General features: G+C 38.6%; 1 long non-coding RNA gene across 2 annotated transcripts in view; it reads right to left on the reverse strand.

The window, feature by feature from the left end:
- The window catches only part of LOC109491709, a 104,555-nt gene that overhangs the window by 73,026 nt on the left and 11,340 nt on the right, over nt 1-20,189 (reverse strand). For both annotated transcript variants that reach the window (XR_006585161.1, XR_002745304.2), the window contains exon 2: nt 14,048-14,158. This is a non-coding gene — a long non-coding RNA (uncharacterized LOC109491709). The remainder of the gene's footprint in view (nt 1-14,047; nt 14,159-20,189) is intronic.

Here is a 20,189-nt window from a genome sequence, read left to right on the forward strand (position 1 = left end):
ATGCCTTTGTGAAAGGTGCCATAAAAATATAGTTATGTAGATTTCATTATCATTGCCCTTGCTCTATTAATAGCGTATTTCTGAGACACTTCATGTATATACAAAATTTAGAATAGAGGTTAAAGTCTACTTGAATTATTGAACAGAAAACATGTCATCAAAGTCACAGGGTTTCAGTGTCTTGACCAAGTTACTTAGTGATTGTTATTTAAATGATGAAATCTTTCCTGTATTTGTGGATTTTCACCCAAAATTTTCTGTACCTTCTGCTGAAACATGATTGAATTAGTATCCTTTGTTGAATGATATTGTGTGTCCCATATACAGCACTATTTTCATCTGATTATGTACATATATTTTTTTTAACATCTATTTATTTCTTTTCAGAGAGAGAGTACAAACAGGGGAGGGGCAGAGAGAGAGAGGGGGAAAGAGAGAATCCCTAGCAGGCTCCACACTGTTGGCCTTGCTCACAGAAGCCAGTGACATTCTGTTAGGATTTACTTTATGTTTAAATAGGTGAGAACTGTGCCGAAAATAAGTGAAGTAAATCCCAGTTTGTCTTCACTATACAGAACATTCTCCTTAGGCCTGCTATCTTTGTTCAGAAAATAGTTTTATTACGAAGATACTTCTTTCTTTTTTAATATTTATTTTATTTTTTTAAGTTTATTTATTTTGTGAGAGACAGAGACAGCATGAGTCGGGGAGGGGCAGCGAGAGAGGGAGACAGAGAATCCCAAGCAGGAAAGCAGGGCTCGAACTCAAGAAACCACGAGATCATGACCCGATCCTAAACCAAGAGTCGGTTGATCAACCGATCAACCAGCTGAGCCACTTAGGCGCCCCTATGAAGATATTTCTTAGTTACAATTCCTTCTCCCTGGCCCACTCTTATTTACCATGGTGTAGATAATTGGTTACTAATCTGTGAGATACAAAATGTCCACCTCCAGAAACACTTTGGAAGTCCAGTAAGCTCTGGAAGCTAATGGATTCTGGCTTGAATTCTGGCTCTGCTGTTTAATAACTCTGTGTCCTAAGGAAAGCTACTTAACTTTCCCGAGCTTTTGTTTTCTGGTTTATGCAATGACTATACTCAGAGTACCTATCCCACAGTGTTGTTTGTAAGGTTTAGAGGGAAGGTACACATGGATCTGATCCATGGTTGGGGCTCAGGTAACAACAGCTATTGCTGTTGTCAGTATGTGGCTAGAATTGAGCTGTTAACAAGTCAGGAGTGACAGACCAGAAACTGGTGTTCTTGTGCGAGTGACAGCTGAGCACGAGAGAACAATGGAGTGGGGAGCTCTCAGAAGCCATCTCTCTACAGATGGATGGAGTTGTCTACATGGAGGCAGAGAAGAGGCAGAAAGGAGAGGTTAAAGCTGAAGCCCTGAGGTGACAGGGGTGGAAATGTCAGAGAAGGGGGGAAATCAAATCAACATCAAGAAATGGAGTTGAATATGGCACCAGGCATGTTAAGATAATAAAATGAAAATTCTTTGTTAGCAGAATCAGAAACTAGGGAATATAGCAAAGTAGGGAAGTCAGCAGTAACACTGATCACTCACATGAGGACTTTACAGGTTCATAGCACATTCACAACCATGAATTTGGGGTGAGGTAGACCCATCATCAAGACCGTATTATGCCCACAGTCTCACTGTTTAGAAAATGGAAAAACCAGAAAACCCCACTGATCTATAAATTTGTAACCTTCATGTTTTAGAAATCACCTCACTATACTTCTAACCATATATTAGAAAAAGAAAGCATATAGTTGCCCAGATTTCCAACCTGTGGGAAAAAGACCCACAACAAATAGCTCTCATGTGTTCTCCTAGAGAGCCTAGAAGTAATAAGCTTCCTTCATAAGCACTGTTGCACCGTCAGCATGGTCACTTACCAATGCCTGAGCAATCATAAACCCTAATGCTGGCTGGCTAGGCTGGACTTGGGCCACCAGGCAGTGCCAGAGAGGTTAATATAGTGTGCTGAGATGTACTTCCCCCAAGGCTACAAATGCTGACTCTTCAGTGGTTGCTAAAGGGGAGAAATAGCCTCTTCGCTGCCAAACAGGCTTCATCTGGGAAAATTGAGCTCTCGGTCATCTAGGCATTTTAATGGACTCTATGAATCACCAATCAGCCAAGGAAGAATGTGAACAAACCCAGGGTCCTAAGCCTGCTGATTGGCTCTTTCAACAAAGACAAATGGAGAGCCCGTCACTCTCAATGAAGCAGGCCACAAAAGAGATCCTTCCTGCTAACTCTGGCCTCTCCTGTTTCTGTCCCCAGAGGACCATGGTGATAAAAGCTGCCATAAACCACAATTCCTTGCAGACAGCAGAAGAGAGTACAGGAAACAAGGATGGATTGAATCACCCAGCGTCCTTCAAAAACTGTCAGCCTGGGCTCATGGCAGATAAGAGTATTGAGATGACTGGGGTCCTCATTTTTTCAGAACCTACATCAAAATGATTGAGACATGACACACATTAGAAATAAGGTATCTTATCCTTGGAAGGAAATTCAAGTCCATTACTCCACCCGATCCCAAGCCATTTTATAAATGAGAAATCTGAGGCTGAGAGAGGCGAAGGAAAATGTCGAAGATCAGGCTGTTTATTAAAGGCAGGACTGGAACTAGAACTAGAAACTAGAACAGGAACACAGTCACTAGGCAGTGACCATGTACTCACAGTCTGATGCTGAGTAGACCCTGTTGCTGTACCAGACACAAGGCAGAAAGCATAACCACTTACAAGCAACATGTGAGCAGTCAGAACGAAGAGCCTTCACAGACACATACTCACCTTAGAACAGGGGGCTTGTGTAACAAAATTACTTTCAACCAAACTGTAAGATTGTGAGAAGCCCCAGGGATGAAAACACTGTCATTTGGTTGCTTAACTGAGACTTAGCTGGAAAGTTAGAGAAGATCCAATTCTGCTCCAGTACATATTGAGAGGACCTTTGCTAACATCCAAGATGAAATAATAGAAACCAGTTTATTCTTTTTTCTAGAAAAAAAAAAAAGAAAGAAAGAAAGGGGCACCTGGGTGGCTCAGTGGGTTAAGCGACCAAGTGTTGATTTTGACTCAGGTCGTGATTTCACAGTTTATGGATTTGAGCCATGTATGGGGCTCGCACTGACAGTAGGGAGCCTGCTTGGGATTCTCTCTCTTTCCCTCTCTCTCTGCCCCTCCCTGCCTCTTAAAATAAATAAATAAAAAATTTTTAAAGGTTTTTTTTAAATTAAAAAAGGGGGAAAAAGGAAAAAATATGTACAAGAAATGAAGCAATGGTTTTCAAGTAATTAGACATCAGGCAACCAAGGACAGTGATTCCTGAGAATGGGAAAAAAAAATTAGATGAGCCCTGTGATGGCCCCATCTTACAACCCAGAAAGAGTTTCCAGACTGCAACACTGGTGGGTGAATCCAGGTAGAGTCTCATGAACTTTCTGGGCTGGGATTCTAGGAAGGCTAAGGTTGCTAGGGTGCAAAAAGCAGAGTACTAGAGAACAGAGAACTTCAGAGAAAGAATTTAGAGGTTTTCAGATCTTCAGAGTCTTCAGGTGAGTAAAAGTGTAAGGTCAACAGACAAATAATTTCCATGACAGCTCCCCCTGTTTGAAAGCAATACTATCCATTTTTTAAACACAGATTTCCCATTTTAACACAATCATCTACTGACCTTTGTGGCATTCTCTTAAACCCTCAAAAACTTTGTCACCAGGACTTTTGGATTCAACATCGTCTTTAAAGCCATGATTAACTTTTAATATCAGCACTATTTCTATTTATTTTAACCATGGGAAGTCACTTAACTGCTGCCTCAGTTCCCTTTCTGATAAATGAGGACAACAAAATTTTGGAATTTTTGTAGGATTTAATGACATAATCCACCTAGCACAATGGCAAGTACATGATCGATGTTCAACAAATGGCAGTGGTGCGGGAGGTTTCAAAGAGTGGATTCTGGAGTCAGGAGACTTGATTTTGGAAAGAACTTACAGTTTTAACATATAATCACGTTTGGGTAAGATACTCAACCTCCTAAACCTCAGTCTCTCGATTATAAAACAGAAATGATAATACTAGTCACTACTTCATAAGATTGATTCGAGAATTGAATGAGAAAATACAAAGTGCCTCCTGATGTACCTGGCACCTGGTAGATGCTTACTGAAAACTGTATCATCATTCTCTTTCTCACCCTCTTCCTTCCTCCATCCAATCCCCTGCCATGCCCACCACTCATACATCATTTGTTCCATCGACTTCTCTGGCCTTGGATGACCCTATTACTCCAGTGATCCCTCACTCTATTCCCTAGCACCCCCCACTCAGTTCCAAATCATTTCCTGAATGCGACAGATTTCTAGAATTTGTCATTGTGAATTCCACCTCTTTAATCACAGCCTCCTTTCGTCCTCCCCTCTCACTTGACAATCCCAGTAGACATTCAATGGACATAAAACTGCCACCAGCCTCTTCGGGTCTTACCTTTTTTGACCTGCAGGTTCCTATTGGTTGCTCAGCCTGAAAATAATGTTGACAGTGTGGCCAAGCACATTTGATCAGCCATGGCTTAATCCAGATATTACATCCTTCAGTGGGTTTGAAATCCCTGTAGCCTACACAAAATTGAGCTGATAGATTGGGAAAGCATCATTCACCTCTACAGATTTTACTCTTTGGCTCTGTTAATACTCTCCTGGCAGGAGGAAGAACCCGAGATACTGAATTTAATGAGATCATTTGATGGCATGGCATCGATAGCAGGATGTTGCTGCTTTCGTCCCTAGCTCCCCATTAAAACCTTTGCAGTGCCTGTGCCGCCATCCCAAGAATTTCTGACTTAATTGAGTTGGGAGGCCTGACCATTGGTGTTTGTGAAAATGTTGCCATGATGATTTTAATATGCAGCTAGAGCTGAAACCCACTGCAATAGAGGGAAAAAAGAGATTATTGGAACAGTTTCTTTTATCTAATCCCAAGAACTCAATTATAGGAAACTTAACTCTTCTGTGGTGTGCTATAGTTGGCTTGTACCAGCTCAAGAAAACTGTCGAAATTTCAGAAAGTTTCCTAGCCAGTTAGTATCACATTAGTAGACTGAGTGGTCACATAGGAGCATGTACACATTGGCCAATACTACAAATCAGGGTGTCCCTCCCCAGCTGACTGTGAACTGTTACCAGCACACCGCTACTCTGGTCTTCTGTTCATTTCCCTTCCACCTTCCTTGTCCTTGAGTCAAATTCTGTGTAACTAAAAGCACCCTCCTTTTAATATCATTTCAACAGTTTTTTTTCCTATTGTTTACTATGAAATTTCTCTGCTTCCTCTTCTTTTAAATAGAAATATAAAAGACTAGTACTATTGCTGCCATAAGAGTTGATGAATACTTTCATAAATAGGGGCCTACTTATGAGTTGAGGAGAAGGCTTCACTTTCTATGCAAGTCTATTTACCCTCATTTGATCAATGTTCTGATAATTTCTAGATCTATTGATCTCTTAGATTTATTGGTCTAATTTTCATGGCTCTCCAAACCTGCAGGCAATCCTTCCAGTTCTGCAACACAGGAGTTACTGGTTTCCATATATTCCATCACAAGCAGTGTAGGAGGAAATAAACTTCTCCTAAGTAGACATGACAACACAGAATATCACAAGGGGCGCCTGGGTGGCGCAGTCGGTTAAGCGTCCGACTTCAGCCAGGTCACGATCTCACGGTCCATGAGTTCGAGCCCCGCGTCGGGCTCTGGGCTGATGGCTCGGAGCCTGGAGCCTGTTTCCGATTCTGTGTCTCCCTCTCTCTCTGCCCCTCCCCCGTTCATGCTCTGTCTCTCTCTGTCCCAAAAATAAATAAACGTTGAAAAAAAAAATTAAAAAAAAAAAAAAAAGAATATCAGAGAAGGAAATGACCTTAGAAGTCATCTAGCCCAACCCCCCTTTTTGAAAATGGCCTATCAGACCCAGAGAATTAGGTAACTTACCAATGGTCAGACCTCACACCTAAGTTAGTTCACTTTTTTCTATGCTCTTGTACTTCAAAGTGGTATGCCCACCAGCAGCATTGACATTACCTGGAAGCTCTGAAAACTCAGGTCTTTCTTCAGAACTCCTGAATAAGAATCTGCAGCTCAACAATATTCCAAAGTTATTTGTATGTGCATTAAAGCTTAAGAAGTGCTAACTCACCCAAGAATTCTACTTGTGGGTAGATATTTGCAGACCCATGTCCATTGCAGCTTTATTCACAATAGCTGGAAAGTGGGAACACGCATCCACTAATGGAGGGATGGATAAACAAAATGTGGTACATACATTTAAAATGGAATATTATTGGGGCACCTGGGTGGCTCGGTCGGTTAAGCGTCCGACTTCGGCTCAGGTCATGATCTCACGGTCCGTGAGTTCAAGCCCTGCGTCAGGCTCTGGGCTGATGGCTCAGAGCCTGGAGCCTGTTTCTGATTCCATGTCTCCCTCTCTCTCTGCCCCTCCCCTGTTCATGCTCTGTCTCTCTCTGTCCCAAAAAAATAAATAAACATTAAAAAAAAAATTTAAAAAAAAATAAAAAAATAAAATGGAATATTATTCAGTCTTGAAAAGGAGATTCTGACACATTCTACAACATGGATGAAACCTGAGGACACTACGTTAAGTAGAATAAGCCATCACAAAAGGGCAAATACCGTGTGACCTAGAGTCAAATCACAGAGACAAAGAGTAGGATGGTAGCCTCCAGAGGCCAGTGGGAAGAGGGAATAAAGAGCTGTGGTTTACAAAATTTCAACTCAAATGGAAAAAGTTCTGGAAATTGGTTACACAACGATGTGAATGTACTTAACTTTCTGACCTATAAAGTTTAAAAGGTTAAGATGATAAATTTCATGTTATGTATATTTTTCCATATTAAAAAAACACTTCACTAAAGAAGAAGGAGGAGGAGGAGGAGGAGGTAGAGCACCAATCCGTACCTATTTGATTCTGGTTTTCTGGAAAGTCTGATTCAACAAATGAAGCAGATATCAAGTGGAGACAAAAACAATTAAGAATACTGTTGAAATGAACTGAATACAAATATTTTTCATTTATTTAAATTCTATTTTGATTAGGCCTTCTTCTCACTCAGAATCTTCACAGCAACCTTCAGGTAGGTATTATTTAAGCCTACCTGGCGACCCTTAAAATAGTGTGACCAATTCATCCCGGTTACTCCCACTTTTAGTACAAAAAGTCCCATGTCCCAGTAAACCCCTCAGTCCTTAGCAAATGGGACGACAGCTGGCTACCCTATTTATTAGTGAATCTTAGAGGGGTTATGCAGCAGCTAAGTAGAGCCAAGGTTCAAACTCAGATCAGGCTGAAAAAAGAACCAAAGAACTACAATTAAATGAATAAGAAAAAAGAGAGGAGGAACCATAAAACCTCTCTGCTGATGCCATTGTATTGTAATGAGATAATAGTACTGTAAAATCTCTTCCTATGGTCTGGGTTTAGATTTAAAAGAAATCCAATCTGCCATGTCAAATATACTTAGTTAACTGGCTTCTCTGCCCTATTAAAGATGTCACTATGACCATTAATATCTGGAAAGTTTGCAGGCTGATGTTCTTCAAGGCAAAGAGAAATCTCTGATTTGTGTGTTGTGCCTAGAATGACTTGGAGCACAGGGTAGAAACAACAGGCAGTGACCCCAGACACCGCATATCATCAAGGGGGTACTCAGTATTTGCCTAAAGCCTTCCTAATAAAGGACTTCGGAGGGGACAGTCTGAGCTTTTCAAATCACTGTAAAAAAAAAATCACTGTAACCTCGAGCAACATTCACAATATAGGCTGCTAACCAGATGGGCAAAGATGTTTGTATTAAAGTCAGAGAATGACCTTATTTGATTTTTCCTACATTTCACCAGAGAGGTAGCAGAGATGGGCAGGGGGAACAATAAAACCAGAGGAGTGGGGTTTAGGATCCTAAAAATCCATTCGAGGTGAGAAGTCTCAGACTGATTCCCACATCTGCCTTACTTCTATCTTCTTCAGTCTTAAGTGCTCAAAGAGAGGAATTATTAGGAAGTAAAAGGCTGAAAGAACAATGGGAGGAGAGGGGGATATTTCACTTCCAGGAAAAGGGAGTAAGAATGAGGACACTGGCCAGACACCACCTCAGGAAAGACTGATTGCCTGAGCCTCCAAGGATACTTCAAAATAGCACAGGAAGTGGATTCCCTCTATTTCACTGTAGATCAGGGAATAACTCTGAGGTCTGAGGAAGTTTTGCCACTGCCCCATGATGCTTTGTTTTTCATTCTGTTCACTCCTAGGGGTTAGTAATAAAGCCCTTAAGTTATGGGTAGAGGGAGTAAAGCATGTACTGTTCCACCACTGTCTCTGGGCGTGGGTGGGCCTGGAAGGTTGACAGAGGAATCTCTAGGTATTATCTGTGGAAAGAAGAGACCAGAATTGCTAGCTCCCTTGAGCATACAGAAAGAGAAAATACAGGTAGTAGAAAGAGCTGGCTTTGGATGAAACAAAGAAACTTGGGGGCCCAAGGCCTTTCCCTTGTAGGGTCCACTGAAACATCCCCTTGTCCCTTCAGAAACAAACCCTGCAGAAATGGGTGCAGCACAAATGCATGGCCAACTAATCTTTCACAAAGCAGGGAAGAATATCCAGTGGAAAAAAGACAGTCTCATTAACAAATGGTGCTGGGAGAACTGGACAGCAACATGCAGAAGAATGAAACTAGACCACTTTCTTATACCATTCACAAAGATAAACTCAAAATGGATGAAGGACCTGAATGTGAGACAGGAAACCATCAAAACCCTAGAGGAGAAAGCAGGAAAAAAACCTCTCTGACCTCAGCTGCAGCAATTTCTTACTTGACACATCTCCAAAGGCAAGGGAATTAAAAGCAAAAATGAACTATTGGGACCTCATGAAGATAAAAAGCTTCTGCACTGCAAAGGAAGCAATCAACAAAACTAAAAGGCAATCGATGGAATAGGAAAAGATATTTGCAAATGACATATTGGATAAAGGGCTAGTGTCCAAAATCTATAAAGAACTCACCAAACTCCACACCCGAAAAACAAATAATCCAGTGAGAAATGGGCAGAAGACACGAATAGACACTTTTCTAAAGAAGACATCCAGATGCCCACAGGCACATGAAAAGATGCTCAATGTCACTCCTCATCAGGGAAATACAAATCAAAACCACACTCAGATAACGCCTCACACCAGTCAGAGTGGCTAAAATGAACAAATCAGGATACTATAGATGCTGGAGAGGATGTGGAGAAATGGAAACCCTCTTGCACTGTTGGTGGGAGTGCAAACTGGTGCAGCCGCTCTGGAAAACAGTGTGGAGGTTCCTCAAAAAATTAAAAATAGATCTACCCTATGACCCAGCAATAGCACTGCTAGGAATTTACCCAAGAGATACAGGAGTGCTGATGATGCATAGGGGCACTTGTATACCTCAATGTTTATAGCAGCACCTTCAACAATAGCCAAATTATGGAAAGAGCCTAAATGTCCTCTTTCATCAACTGATGAAAGGATAAAGAAATTGTGGTTTATATACACAATGGAATACTACTTGGCAATGAGAAATAATAAAACATGGCCTTTTTTAGCAATGTGGATGGAAATGGAGAGTGTTATATGTGACATGAAATATGTCATGCAGAGAAAGACAGATACCATATGTCTTCACTCTTACGTGGATCCTGAGAAACTTAACAGAAGACCATGGGGGAGGGGAAGGAGAAAAAAAAAGAGAGGGAGGGAGCCAAACCATAAGAGACTCTTGAAAACTAAGAACAATCTGAGGGCTGATGGGGAGTGGGAGGGAGGGGAGGGTGGGTGATGGGTATTGAGGAGGACACCTGTTGGGATGAGCACTGGGTGTTGTATGGAAACCAATTTGACAATAAATTTCATATAGAAAGAAAGAAAGAGAAGAAAGAAAGAAAGAAAGAAAGAAAGAAAGAGAAGAAAGAAAGAAAGAGAAGAAAGAAAGAAAGAGAAGAAAGAAAGAAAGAAAGAAAGAAAGAAAGAAAGAAAGAAAGAAAGAAACGGGTGTAGCAGAGTTAGTGATAGACTAGAGCCTTTTCCTTCTACAACACACTTGACAAACGATGTTCATGTGCCCGGCAAACTCCCATGACCACCCGCAAGTCTCCTCTAAATTCCCTGTGTGATTTCTGGGAATTCAGTTTTGCAAAACAGGATGCAAGTGGGTGAGAGCGATGTTACATGGATGTCTGTTGATTTCCCTCAAATTTATTACATGATGGCCAAAAAGGGCAGTGTGGCTGCAAACCTTAGGTTTTTATCAAATCAAGAATGACTTCTCTCACACAAAGATTTGGACATGTACGTTCACAACATGATTCTCAAGAGCCAACAAGTGGAAACAACCCAAATGTCCCTTGACTGATGAGTGGATGAACAACACATGGTACTATATCCACGAACACTATTCAGGATTAAAAAGGAACAGAGTAGTTCAAATGGCTGAACCTCAAAAATATTATGCTAAGTGAAAGAAGCCAAACACAAAAGAACATATATGATGTCATTTATATAGCATGTCAAGAAAAAGCATATATAGAGAGACAGAAAGTAGATTTGTGGTTGGCCTAGGACTGCAGCTGGAATGGGGAGTAACTGTGAATGGGCATGAGGTTTCTCTTTTGGTTGCTGGAAATGTTGTAAAATTTGATTTTGGTGATGGTTAGACAGCTCTGTAAATATACTAAAATTTATTAAAGTGTACATTTAAAAATGGGATACTTTTATGAGGTATAAATTATATCTCAATAACTTGCTTTTAGAAAAATATTCCTTGGAAAAAAACTAGCTCGTGACATCACTCATAACTGATAGAAACTGGCCTCGCGTGTGTCTGCTAAAATCTCTTACCTCAAAAGCTATTCTCTGGCATCTCCTGGCACTTAGCTCAGAATTTTAAAGATGTACCTTGTGCCTCCTCCTTTGTTGGGAAAAGTGTGGCAGCATCCCCTGTGATGCATTACCACATTTTCGTAAATATAATCAACCCCATTACACTTGCAGGATCACTTGAAACTCAACAATTTATTCTAGAAGCAGAGAAATCAGGAGGTGTTGTGCATGGGTTACTTTCAAGGACAAAATACAAGAAACAAAATATGAACTGTCATAATTTACCTGTTGTGTATCCTTAGGGCATTTTCCTCATCAGACAGAAAAAAAAATAGGATAATGATAATGTTTTCTGGGCATTAAAGACTGCTTATATTAAAGGATATTTCATATGTGTGAAATGAGAACATAAAGGTAGTATTTCCTATTGATACTTGATAAAAATAATATTGTGTTGCAAATGCCTTGAAAACTCACATTTTTAATAAATTCCTATTGCCATGTGTAGATCTGAAAAAATAGAAACAGATTACAGGTTTATAATAACTTTTGTGGTGATACAATGTTATACCAAGTTTACTTAGGTCACATCTCTGATTACAATGTTAAAAAACCTAAAATATGCAAGTTGGAAGGGAACTAAAATATTATCTAGCTAATTCTCCCAGCTGAGGGAACAAAGGACTATGATAATCAGCTTGCTCCAAATCTCACAGAATAGGGAAGGCAATTCAGGACGCAGAGGCCAGGTCTCCTGACTCACGATCACGTGCTCTTTGCATTATTTCCATAGTACCCAGATCATGTACGTGGAGGTTACACTCTGGATAAATACAAACAGGAAAGGGGCTTCCACTCTGAGGACACCTCATATTCAGTTAGAAAGAATTAGGGCACAAGTGGCAAACTGTCCTTCCATGGACTAAATGCAGCCCACAGACACGTTTTGTTGACCAACATGGATTTTTTAAAGATTTTAAATTAGTTCCCAAATGTTTAAAAGTTTGAGATTTTATATGGAAACTCAGATTTCCTGCCCCCCACCCTTTTGTTTTTAATTAGAACTTTGGCAACACTGGGTCAGCATTCTTCCATGACAGCGGTCACCAGAGGTGAGTGGTGGCTGTCCTGTCTAGAAGGGCCTTTCCTTCTTTTAGTGTGTACTCTTTTCTGGCACCTGATCTGCCTCTCTCATTTAATTACCCAGACCCTCGCAGGCATTTGAGTTTGTGCACTGAGCTAGGGGACCGGGCAGTGCTGACTCTGTAGATTGTATCAAGGTGGGACTTGTGAGACAGAGGTGTAAAGCCTGGATGCTGGCTCAGTTCTTAGCCTTTCTGGTTGGATGTGACTTATGCAAAGGAAAATCTGCTGGGACTGCCTATCAGTAACAGGTTTATTAGGGACATACTTAGGAACTGGTGGTTTTCTGTTTTGTTTTGTGTTTGTTTTTGTGTTTTCAAAGACAGAGCACTGGGTATTCTAGGACAGATTTGCTCTCCACATTTGTGAGGCCTTGAGTTAGAATGTAAATAGAGGCCCATGTACCCTAGGTCTAAATTTGTTAGAAGTTCCCAATTTAGGCTCACAGACTATTCAGCAAAATGGGAATCTACATTGTTGACAAATGTATCCACATTACATGAGGTCTAGTTTTGTTTTTTTTTAAGTTTATTTATTTTTGAGAGAGAGAAAGGTGGGGGAGGGGGGGAAGAGAACACATAAGTAGGCAGGGGCAGAGAAAAAGAAGGAGACACAGAATCTGAAGTAGGCTCTAGGCTCTGAGTTGTTAGCACAGAGCCCCATGTGGCGCTCCAACTCATGAACCATGAGATCATGACCTGAGCCAAAGTCAGATGCTTAACTGACTGAGCCACCCAGGTGCCCCACATGAAGTCTAGTTTTAAATTTAAAATTCTCAGATACTCTGGAGTTCTACATCAGAGCAAGATAGCATGTGGAGAACTGGCTGCAAGACCCTCCCCCACAACCCGCCTCATCTCTTCCCATGCAGTGTGGACCTTTAACCACACACAGCTTCACAAACATTTATGTGGACATCGGCCATCACACCAAGCTGTGCCCTCACCTCTCTCCCCTTAGACAACATCCTCTGACCCCTCCCTGGCCCTAGAGAATCTAGGTGGCCAGGATGAGTGAACTATGGCCTGTGGGTCAAATACAGCCCACAACTTGTTTTTGTATGGCTTTAAGCTAAGGATAGTTTTGTGGTTTCAAAAGCTTGTAAAAATTACAAAGAAAGAGTATGTGATAGAGACTCTATGTGGCCCACAAATCCCAAAATATTTACTATTTTGCCCTTTACAAAAAAAGCTTTGCCTACGCCTACTCTAAGGCTCAAGGCAGGATTTCTTCTCTCTTTGATCTAAGGGCAACATTACCCGGATCCTTCTAAAACTACCATGGAGACAATTCAAAGTCTACTCTCCTCCTCCAAAATCCCTCAGTGACCCTGGAACAAATCCTCTATCCTGCCTTTTGTGGTTTCCTCCTAATCAAAGAGGATTTGAATGGGGCTAGGCTAGAGGCCATATACTGAACACCTACTCTGAGTCAGGCACTGTGCTAAGGCTTCTACCTTATTCTACCCCCTCAGGCCGATTCCTGTCAAGGGCAGAAACCTAAGTCATGTAAACAAAGCTGAGGAGTCTGGAGACAGGAAGGAGTCTAGCACTCTTGTGTTTGCTGAAAGTATCATCAACGGCATCATTTTGGTTTAATTTGATGATGACAAGGATGGAAAGAAGAATCGATCGTCTTTAAAAAGTACGGCTTTAGTTAAGTGTAAAAATGATTCTTTTCTTCCTTTCCACAGCAGAGGGATTCAAGAGCTGAGCTAGGGCTTAGAAGTCGGGAGTTCAGTAGCCTAGAGACCTCGGTGATTAAATTCCACCTCTGTTTCTCCTCTGTGTCTCTCTAAGGAGAGAGACAGATGGTGTGTCAGGAGAAAGAAGATCATGGGGAGATGAATCTCTCTGACACTGGCTCAGAGGCAGCTTTATATGAGGCCAGTGGCCTCGAATGGAATCAAATACTTACATTAAAAGAGAAAGCATCAGGAGTTACACGCCGTGAAGCCGGGGCATCTTACCTCACAAGCTGCCTGAGGTACTATGGACTGCTGTTTCCTCACACCACACAAAGAGGCACTTTCCCAGATGGAAAATAGGCTCTTCCCCCAGAAAGGCATCAGTTCAGATCCCTGAACAGAGTTAAGAACAAAGAAACCTTAGAGAACGTCAATCATGACCTTTGAGGTTTATCTGATTTTCTTCTTCACAGCAACACAGATGGCTTTTGTTTTTTTATAAGCAAAGGCAAAAGCCCCACTGTAATTGAATAAATCAAAGGAGTAGGAGGTTGATTTTTATGGGCTTTTTTCAGTAAGAAATAGCTTTATCTATTGCTAACATAGAAAACTTGGCTGTAATCTACTAGAGAATTACATGAAAAATTCCAAAATCAGAAAAGTGCAGAGGATAACATAATAAAGGCATTATACTCATCACCTAGATGGAATAACATTTTGCTTTAGTTACTTCAGATCTTTAAAAAAAAATAAAATAAATTAAATATTTTTAAAACTGAATTTCCCTTTTTACCCACATCTCCCTACAGTCCCATTAAACCTGTTACCTTATAAAGTACATTAATAAAATCTTTATGTTGAATTTTTGTTCCTTAGAATAAATTTTATTTGTTCAAATATATATGCGTGCATAGTATTGGGTTAAATTGTTTATATATCATCTATAATTTGTGTATTTGTGTTCATTAACAATATTATACTATCATTATAGCCTTAAAAATGAGTTCAGTAACTTACCTCTTTTTTTTCTATTCTCTGAAACAGTTTGCATATGAAAGAGATGATTTGTTTCTCCTATATAACTGCCTTATGTTGTCATAATTTTTTACTATTAATCCAATTTTTAGGTTTCCATTCTATTATTTTTTAAATGTCTTGTTTTTGTTTTGTTTTGTTTTTTACTTATAGTTTTCACCTCATTCAAATTTTTTAGTTTATTGGCAAAAATTGATCATGGTATTCTCTTGATGAATCTTAAAAATTCAATTCTATTTGTGATGTTTTCCCTTTCATATTTCTTTCACTATTTATTTGTGATTTTCTTTCTCTTCTCAATTATTTTTTTCAGAGTTGTTTGTTTTATTATTCAAAATAATCAGATTTTTACTTTTGGTAATTTCTCTTTTATTCTTTATTTCACTAATTTCACTAATTTGTATCCTTTTCCTATATTCTCTCTGTTTGCCCCAATTTTTTTCTTTTCAGCTCTTTGACTTGAAACCTTATCCCATTTATTTTCATTATTCTGTTTAAATAAATACAGCATCACACAATTTTATATGCTATTCCTCTGTTTTATTCAAAACAAAATATTTTGTGTTTTCAATTATGATTACTTCTTTAACTTATCAGTTGTTAAGTTTCGCCTTGCTTTTGAATAAATTTATTTTTTTTTAATTTTTTTAACATTTATTTGTTTGTGAGAAAGAGAGAGAGCGAGACAGAAAGAGCACAAGTGAGGAAGAGGTAGAGAGAGAGATATGCACACACAGAATCTGAAGCAGGCTCCAGGCTCTGAGCTGTCAGCACAGAGTCCAATGTGGGGCTTGAACTCATGAACTGTGAGATCATGACCTGAGCTAAAATTGGATGCTCAACCGACTGAGCCACCCAAGCACTCCATGAATAAATTTCTTTTTTAAAACTTCTCAATTAATTTCTTATTTGTTTTTGGTAATTGAATGCACAATGTATGATATCAATTGTTTGGAATCTTTTGGGAGTCCCATTGTGCTATTATTTGGGAAAATATATTTTTGTGTATACTTGAAAATAATTCGGGTCCTCTATTTGATGCTAAGTTCTATATAGGTACTGGATCAAGCTAATTAAATGCATTATTCATATTACTACAGTGTTACTATTTTTTTTTCTTTCTGAGTTATTGATTTCTTAAAATGTATTAAAATCTCCTTCTGTGATTGTATTAATGTAGTAAATTGCATCGATTGATTTTCTGTTGTTAAGCTACCCTTGCATTCCTGAAATAAATCCTACTAGGTTATGATTATCTTTTTCTCTCAACTTGCTAATGATTTACTTAAGATTTTTGTTCCTATATTTATAAGAGACATTAGCTGTACATTTCTTTGATTGTAATATCCTTGCACTAAAATGAGATAGGAAATATCCCCTCTTTTTCAGTTCTCTGGAAGATGCTGAGTTGGATTGTTACTTCTTTCATAAATGTTTGGAAGATTTATCAGAGAAATCATCAGGGTTAGTAGTTTTCTTCATGGGAAAACTTTTGAAAATGAATTTAATTTTCTTGACAGATATGAGAATTCAGATGTTCTCATTTTTCTTGGGTTAGTTTTGACAAGTTATATTTTTCAAGGAATTTGTGTATTTCAATGAAATAGTCAAACTGGCATAAAGTTGTTCATAATATTTTTACTATTTTTTACTATCTGTAGGATTTATAACCATGCCCTCATGTTTTATTCCTAATATTAGTAACCTGAATTTTCTCCCTTTTTCTTGATCAGTCTTGTTAGAAGTTTATCAGTTGCATTATTTTTTTTAATAACTTACTGGCTTTTATTTCCTATTGTGCATCTATTTTCTATTTCATCAATTACTGCTGTCATCTTTATTATTTCCTTCCTTCTATTTTGTTTAGGTATTTTTTTAAGTTTACTTATTTTGAGAGAGAGAGAGAGAGAGAGAGAGAGAGAGAGGGAACACAAGTGAGGGAGGGGCAGAGAGAGAGAGGGAGAGAGAGAATCTCAAACAGGCTCCAAGCTATCAGCACTGAGCCCCCACTCAGGGCTCCATATCACAAACCATGAGCTCATGATCTGAGCTGAAATCAAGAGTTGGACACTCCACTGACTGAACCACCCAGGTGCCCCTATTTTGTTTGCTATTCTTTTTCTAATTTATCAAGCTAAAAACATATTTTTAGTCTTTTTCTAATATATGCATCAAGAACCATGAATTTCTCTCTAAATATTTTTCTAACTTTGTCACACAAATTTTGATATATCATATTTTCATTGTAACTCTACTGTTGTCTAAAAATATACTCTACCTAATTTTAAACCTTTGTAATTTGTTAAGACCTGCTTTAGGGCATAACATATGGTCTCTTTCTGGTAAGAATGTCACATGCACATGGAAAAATAATGTGTATCTTCAGTTGATGGATGCAATTTCTACAAATGTCAGTTTTGTCAGATTAAATAATCATGTTGTTCAAATCGCTTCTATTCTATTATTTTTTTTAATCTGCTTGTTCCATTAGTTGCTAAGAAAAGTATGTTAAAAGCACCAACTATAATTGTGCATTTTTCCATTTTTCCTTCTAGTAGTATCAAGTTTCCTTTCTATATTTTGAAGTTATGTTATTAGGTATATATAAATTTTTATGTTTTTCTTGTCTTTCCCTGGATAAAACTTTTGGTACCATGTTAAGTGGAAGTGATAGCAGCATCCTTGTGCTGTTTGATATCTCAAGGGGAATGTTTTTAATATTTCATCATTAAATTTAATATTTGCTACAAGCATTTTATAACATATTCTTTGTCGGTTAAGGAAGTTCCCTTCTATGTCTAGTTTGCTGATAGTTTTTTTTTAATCATACATGGAAGATAAGTTTTATCAAATAATTTTCTGTATATAATAAGATCATATAAATTTTGTGGTTTTTTTCTTTTTTTTAAATTTTTTTTTCAACGTTTTTATTTATTTTTGGGACAGAGAGAGACACAGCATGAACGGGGGAGGGGCAGAGAGAGAGGGAGACACAGAATCGGAAACAGGCTCCAGGCTCTGAGCCATCAGCCCAGAGCCTGACGCGGGGCTCGAACTCACGGACCGCGAGATCGTGACCTGGCTGAAGTCGGACGCTTAACCGACTGCGCCACCCAGGCGCCCCTATCACATCTTCTTTATCCATTCATCCATCAGTGGACATTTGGACTCTTTCCATACTTTGGCAAGGCTATTGTTGATAGTGCTGCTATAAACATGGGGGTGCATGTGTCCCTTCAAAACAGCACACCTGTATCCCTTGGATAAATACCTAGCAGTGCATTTACTGGGTTGTAGGGTAGTTCTATTTTTAATTTTTGGGAGAACCTCCATACTGTTTTCCAGAGTGGCTGCACCAGCTTGCATTCCTACCAGCAATGCAAAAGAGATCCTCTTTCTCCACATCCTCACCAACATCTGTTGTTGCCTGAGTTGTTGATGTTAGCCAGTCTGACAGGTGTAAGGCAGTATCTCATTGTGGTTTTGATTTGTATTTCCCTGATGATGAGTGATGTGGAGCATTTTTTCATGTGTCGGTTTGCCGTCTGGATGTCTTCTTTGGAGAAGTGTCTATTCATGTCTTTTGCCCATTTCTTCACTGGATTATTTGTTTTTTGGGTGTTGAGTTTGTTAAGTTCTTTATAGATTTTGGATACTAACCCTTTATCTGATATGTCATTTGCACATATCCTCTCCCATTCTGCCGGTTGCCTTTCAGTTTTGCTGACTGTTTCCTTTGCTGGGCAGACGCTTTTTATTTTGATGAGGTCCCAATAGTTCATTTTTGTTTTTGTTTCCCTTGCCTCTGGAGACATGTTGAGTAAGAAGTTGCTGCAGCCAAGATCAAAGAGGTTTTTTTTCCTGCTTTCTCCTTGAGGATTTTGATGGCTTGCTGTCTTACATTTAGGTCTTCCATCCATTTTGAGTTTATTTTTGTGTATAGTGTATCCCAGCACGACTTGCTGAAGAGACAGTCTTTATTCCATTGGATATTCTTTCCTGCTTTGTCAAAGATTGGCCATACATTTGTGGGTCCATTTCTGGGTTCTCTATTCTGTTCCATTGATCTGAGTGTCTGTTTTTGTGCCAAGTTTGTAATTATTTTTAAATCTTCGACACCCTTACTTATTTTATCCTTGCCTGCTTGTTCTATCAGATGAGAGAAATGTGTTAAAATTTCCCTTTATGATTATAAATTTGTCTAGTTCTTATTTTAGTTCTTTCCACTTTTGCTTTATATATTTAAGCTATAATATCAGATAGATGAAAGTTTGAATTGTTATAACTTATTGGTGAATTGACTTTTGACCATTATGTAATGTCTTGTCATCTGTCTCTAGCAATGTTTTTGTCTATAAAATCTCCTTTTATTGGACATTAGTACTGTTTCACTGGATTTTTTGGTTAGTGTCTATATGGTGTATCTTTTCCCATTCTTTCACTTTGAACCTGTGTATTTGTATTTCAAATACTCATCTTATAAATAGTATATTACCATGGTTTTTTGAATCTACTCTAACAATATTTTCTTTTAACTAAAGCATTTAGTCTATTTATGTTTAATGTAATTAATGTATAGGATAAAATTAAACATATTAAAGTATTTGGGCTTAAATCCACAATTATTCTCTATTTTCTATTGGACTCATTTCAGTTTCCTTTTTCACCTTCTTGCCATTTTTTCATTAATCAAACATTTTATTATAACATAATTTTCCCCAGTAAGTGGTTAGTTATATACATCTTTCTTATTCTTTTAGATATCACTGCATATTTCCTTACTAGAATCTAAAACAATTTACTACTTTTTACTACTTCTCCAGAATTGTTAGAACCTTAGAACCATAACCTCATTTCTCCTCCTCTTGCCTTTTACATTATTTTTTTTTCATGAATTTTAATCCTACATATGTATTTTTAGGCCTCATGAAACTTTACCCTTTAGGGGGCACCTGGGTCGTTCAGTTGGTTAAGCATCTGACTTGGTTCAGGTCATGATCTTCCAGCTCATGGGTTTGTTTTGGGCTCTGTGCTAACAGCTCAGCAGGCTGGAGCCTGCTGCAGATTTTGTGTCTCTATCTCTCTCTGCCCCTCCTCTGCTCACCCTCTGTCTCTCTCTCTCAAAAATAAACATTAAAGAAATTTTTTAAAAATTCTTTTTACCCTTTTTGTGAAGTTAATATTCATTTGAATCTGCTCATACAATTTCTCTTCCCATTATTCTTGTTTCCTTCTGTATTTCTGTACTTCCATATTACTTCTGTTAGTGAAGACTGCTGGTGATAAATTTTGTCTCTGTTTTTCTCTTGAAATATATTTATCTTCTACTTTTGAAGAAAAATTTTGCTGAGCATAGAATGATAGATTGCTAAGTATTTTCTTTAGGTAT

This window comes from Felis catus, chromosome C2 (assembly GCF_018350175.1).
Source record: "Felis catus isolate Fca126 chromosome C2, F.catus_Fca126_mat1.0, whole genome shotgun sequence".
Lineage (NCBI taxonomy): Eukaryota > Metazoa > Chordata > Mammalia > Carnivora > Felidae > Felis > Felis catus.